The sequence below is a fragment of the Notothenia coriiceps genome, unplaced genomic scaffold, assembly GCF_000735185.1.
Source record: "Notothenia coriiceps isolate Sejong01 unplaced genomic scaffold, NC01 NC01_scaffold00030211, whole genome shotgun sequence".
Lineage (NCBI taxonomy): Eukaryota > Metazoa > Chordata > Actinopteri > Perciformes > Nototheniidae > Notothenia > Notothenia coriiceps.
Window position 1 is genome coordinate 3111 of NW_011362912.1, and position 5595 is coordinate 8705.

Below are 5595 nucleotides of genomic sequence, written 5' to 3' on the forward strand. Positions count from 1 at the left end.
GGGGAAAGGTTGTTTGGCCATTAAAAAAGCTAAATACATATAAGTTAGACCACATAAACAGAAAACATATGTAAAGCCACAAAGGTTGTTTCCTAATGTAATTAAAATCTACAAATACAAAATAAAGTAGCTGTAAGTAGCGGCCCCAGAACTTGAGTAAAGATTTCTGGCAGTGCACCTCTGTATGAAATCAATGATCACATCTGTCCACCACACAGAGTTTTGATGTAACACCCAGCAGACGGCCATGTGAACTCACCTTGAACACCAACAAAACGTGTCTGCTTCATCGCCTCCACGTTGAACTTTGATGTGAATCTGAGAGATTCAGACTCCACAGACAAGCGTGACTCTCTCCTTCATGTGCCCTTTCATGCTCACTTTCATTCGAAACACCTGACATACCATGAGTGCTTACATTTTCAGCCTGGCTGGACCACACTGGCATAAAATCAAGGGTGAACGGTTTGTGTTTCTGCCACCTCTATCTGTATATTTATGTGTTAAATGTGGCATGCTGTAAACAAACATGCTGTGTGGGAGCTAGTATTTTATAGAAATTGTTATTTAGTTTGTTTTAGAATCCATTTTATATAATTCCTGGTGATACAACATCGGATTTATATTGATCTATCAGTGTACTACGTTTATTGATTAATCCAAAATAGCGCATATTGTGCAGCACCTGGACTAGAGCCTGCATAAGATATAGCATGTCTGATGAAACTGCAGCAACCTTAACTAATCCAAAATCTCCACTGTCTTAATGTTAGTAAATCCTTGAAAATGTCCTTCATCCACACCTGGATCCAGATCCACTCAAAGAACTGATCTCATGTTCTTGACCTAAGACACTGATGTTCCAACAAATGTCTTTTAAATCTGTTTACGAGTTCATAAAATAGCCTTGAGATAGTCGACACAAAAAACTGACTATAAACCGCTTGAGCTTCACTCTGTTCAAGTCCAACAAATACACTCTTGATTTGTACATGTTTTGTGCACTGCACAGTCCAAGGGAAAAAAACATTAAAAAACATATTTCAAAAATAAATACTGCTCTGTGGAGCGCTTTGTGGTTACAGCAGTTTGTTCTTGGCATTTTACTCAAGGAACTTTGTTGCATGTTCCGTGTTTTATATTCACCCTGTACACCGTTTTAAGCTTTATCCCCCGAAAAATAATAAATACATCACGTGGTCTTTCCATCACTGTCATATCAGACAGTAGAGTCACATAATACAAACATAAAACCTGAACATGAGCAATAGAGCCCCTTTAATAGTGAATACATGTAGAAATAAACCTTAACAAAAAAATCCAGTATATCACAGATGACAAGTATCAAATGTTATTTCACAGCTGTGGGCACAGAAGACGTTTTTAATCATTCGTATGAAATGACCTCTCTCTTCCAAAGTAAGTGAATCCGTCCCAGATGTGGAGCAAACAAAATCCTTAGAGTACAGATCCAGCTGTGTGTATATAATCTCTGGAACATCAGTTTTACCAGACAACCTCCTGTTTGTGAGAGTATGTGTGTTTGTGTGTCTGTGTGTGTAGGATACAATATTTCACGGTGAGAATGAGTGGAAAATCCAGTAAGGCCATGGACAGATTAAATTAATGTAGTTTCCCAGATGCTGATCACTCACACTCACGTATGCACACTCAGAGACAGACTTATTTTTACACTACTGAGACGCTGTAAAACATACACTTAACATTTGCCAATAAAACACACGCCTGCTGCTCTGCTGAACACCAGGAGTGAAAGAAGACTCTGACTTTACACACTTAAGAAACATATGAGACCATGTGTGTCTGTGCATATGCACACACCTTACATAATCTTTGCACACGTTTTAATCTGTGTTTGAACCCTCCTGTTTACGTTGCTACGGTGACAACGTCAACACCTCTGCTGGGCTGAAGGCTGCAGACACACCTTCCTTTGATCCCTCGCTTCACCTCGCCACTGATGGATGTTTTGACAAGTGCTTCTTTTTCCAAGAGCCAATGGGCTGCACTCCTGTGTGAAGCGTCAGGAAATGATGAAAGATGACACACACACACACACACACACACACGGTGCACATGGTGTGATTACAACACTTCTTACAGTACTTTTGTTTCACTTGCTTGAGTGCAAACCAGTCTATCAGTGGACAGTTAGGATAGTTTAACAAAAGTGGCTGATTTATTTGAACTTGCACACATTTACATTGCCTCTTGTTAGCAATTACCTCAAAGTAGAGTAAATAAAGTGCCATATAATACATTGAAATAAAGTAAAAACACAAAGACAACTTGAAGATGACAAGTATAACAAAAGATGAAAGTATAAATACTGTCCTGTTGTGTTTTTGCGGTCAAAGACACAATAGGAACTATTTTGGGAATGGGAATAATTCGTCGTGCGCACCTAATGAATTCCTTCACATGCTGCTTTGCAAAGTGAAGGAAATAACTTTAATTGAGGATGCTCGCAAACATAGTTTGGAATCACTGTTTATTTTCTTACTTTCTTAATTAAACTCATTATGAAATTTGAATTTTAGTTTTAAGAAGTTAATCTTAATGTATTTTGTCATCACTTTGATTCCAAAACATTAGAAGACATTTTTGGGACCAGAAGCAGAGTTTAATTTGCACTGCAGCTGGCCGCAGAAGTCTGCAATAAAGCTGAATATGATTGTTAAAATATTCAAATAGACACTGGGTACACAGATGGAAATACAGTCTCTCGGCCTGGGATAGTGTTAAAGCTCTGCTGCTGAAAGCTGATTGAAATAGAGATGAAAAGTTGCTTTTGCGTGCAGAGGATTAAAACGTTTTGGATTCATTATGTCTGAGTTTCATCCTCAAAATACCGCAGGTTTACATATTTTCATAGCTCAGTGTTAACAGAAGTGTAAGCCTTTGGCAAACAATGTGGAGCAAGTTATTGCAGGTTTTTAGTTTGACAGGAAGCAGCGCCGCCACTGAATGTTTTCACAGATTGAACTTTGACCTCAGGATTATAAAACAGTATGTTCTGCAACCAAAGCACCTCCAACTTTTAGAAGAACAAAAAACCCAAAGCAGCTCATTTTCTCCGAATCACGGAGTGTGTGTGTGTGTGTGTGTGTGTGTGTGTGTGTGTGTGTGTGTGTGTGTGTGTGTGTGTGTGTGTGTGTGTGTGTGTGTGTGTGTGTGTGTGTGTGTGTGTGTGTGTGATGAGGAAGATACGTGATCTGTACATAGGTTGCAGTATTTACTGTACTGTAATCAGAGGCGGAAGAAGTACTTAGAAGTTGGCTTGAGTAAAAGTAGAAGTGTAAAACTACTCTGTTACGTTAAACTGCATTTAAAATCGTACTAGCAAGTAAAAGTATAGGCTTTTTATTCTGCACAATGGCCCATTTCAGAATTCCATCAAAATATTAGTAGATTATGCGTTTTTTTAAATAAATGTAATGTGATCATCAATTTAATTTGCAGCTGGTGAAGGTGAGATAATTTTGATTATTTCACATAGCCTACTGCTAGGTAAATACCCATAAAAATGTCCAATCACTTATAATATTAATCATTTATGTAATTATAGCCTTCAGATAAATCAGTTGCATTAGAAAGTGCAGTAATAACCTGTGAGAGATAGTGGAGAAGAAGTATAAAGTACCATAACCTGGAAATACTCTCTCAAAATACTCAGCAATATTCCACCACTGACAGCAATATGCTGCAGATGTTGTTGTTGTGAAGGACACTATGTTCACGATAACATCGTTGCTCAATCGTACAAAGAAAAGTTGAAATCTTTTCTAAGCTTTCCAAACCTGCACCTGCCTGCACTTTTCTTTTAGACAATTGCAGGCTACGGATGATATTTGGCAACCCAGGATTAATCTAGGTCGTAAACTGGTTGTGAGAAAATAAACATGCCAAGACAAGAGGAAGACAACTGGTGAGATGTTTTTCCATTTCAGCTGTTAGACGCCCAGCTGGCTGAGCAGCTAACACCAGATGAACTGTTCTACAGCAAAGACAATCCCAAACATTCAGGTTCAGTTGTTTGGAAAATGCATTGTTAGCATGTTCATTCGCAATCTTGCTGTTTCTGGAAAAAAATGCATTTCCAGGTTTCTATTTTTACTTTTTTTCATTCGAGCTAAACAGCCAGCAATGTCACTATTGGTCTGTTGGTTTGGTTCTGACTTAATATCTCTACATCTGCTGGCTGGATTGCAATTTAGGGCCAAGAGGTTAAATCCTACTCACTCTGGTAAACTGAATCTACCTCTAGTGCCACCAGACGGTCAAAATGTGTTCTTTTTGGGGGACATTTTTTCCCACCTACCTAATGGACTAGCAAAATGTATTTTAGACATTTGTGGTTTCAGTCCACAAATGTCTAAGATAACTTAGACATGATACTGTATATCCTAATGACTCTGCCTCCTGCACCACCTTGCACACACATTTGTCTTGAAATAAATGTCTCGTGAACTATTGAATAGAAATAGAAATGCATTACAAATACATCAGAAGGTTAAAAGCAATTTGGTGAGCTATGGAGTATTCGTATACCCCATGCCCATTTGCAAGATGAAATCAACTAATAACTATGTTAAACATGTGTGAGTTTTTGTGTATATTAAAGTCCTGAAATGCATTTTTATTTGAAATAATGACATAATTAATTTCAAAATGACTACACGCAATGCAAAATGGCTTACTTATTGTCGATTGAAATAAAAAAAAAAGATGTGACATTGATTTTGAGAGCGATGATCCCAACTAAGTTTTAATTCTTCGCCAATTACAATCCACCATACCCAATTAAATTAAGGGGTTCACCTAAACCTCTAGTGCAGTTCTGCCTTTAAACTTGTTTTGCATTGATCCTTATGCCATGTTGTTGTTGTTGTTGTTGTTGTTGTTGTTGTTTATCAAAAATATATAGTAAAATGTCCTAGTTAGCAGGTGACACATCTTCACTCAGTTATTCTAACACCGTATTTGACAGATTTAATAACCCTGTTTTCTCTGAATCCCTTTTATGATTCCAACTGATGAAGCAAGAACACCTGAAACATCTCCAGCAGCAGCAGCTCAGTCTCTGCAGCGAGGTGATAATGACATTTCAGACCTGGAGTCCTGCTGCTGGTCCACAGATCAAACACCGGCAGCCGGTCCTCCAGGGAGCTTTTCTCTGTAATGATGCTGGTGATGTAGTGGCAAATTGAAAAAGGTAGGTGAGCTGTAATGGACTGCAGGAGCAGGCTGTCCACTGAAGGCCGGAGATAACAGGAACTGCTCTGGGATTGGTTGGATGTTGGTCAAAAAGCAATGAAAGAATGATGAGGAAAATGTCCTGTCTCCAGTGGCGGCCGGCCCATAGGGGCGCTAGGGGTGCCGCCCCCCCTCTTCCCACATTACAAATTTAAAAAATATATATATATATTTTTAATAAACAAGGTAAATATTACATAATTGGTATCAGTAAAATGTATAATCTACAATAAAATCTCGTTTAAAATTGTGTTACGATGTCTAAAGTTACTGATAAGTCACATGACACACACACACACACACACACACACACACACG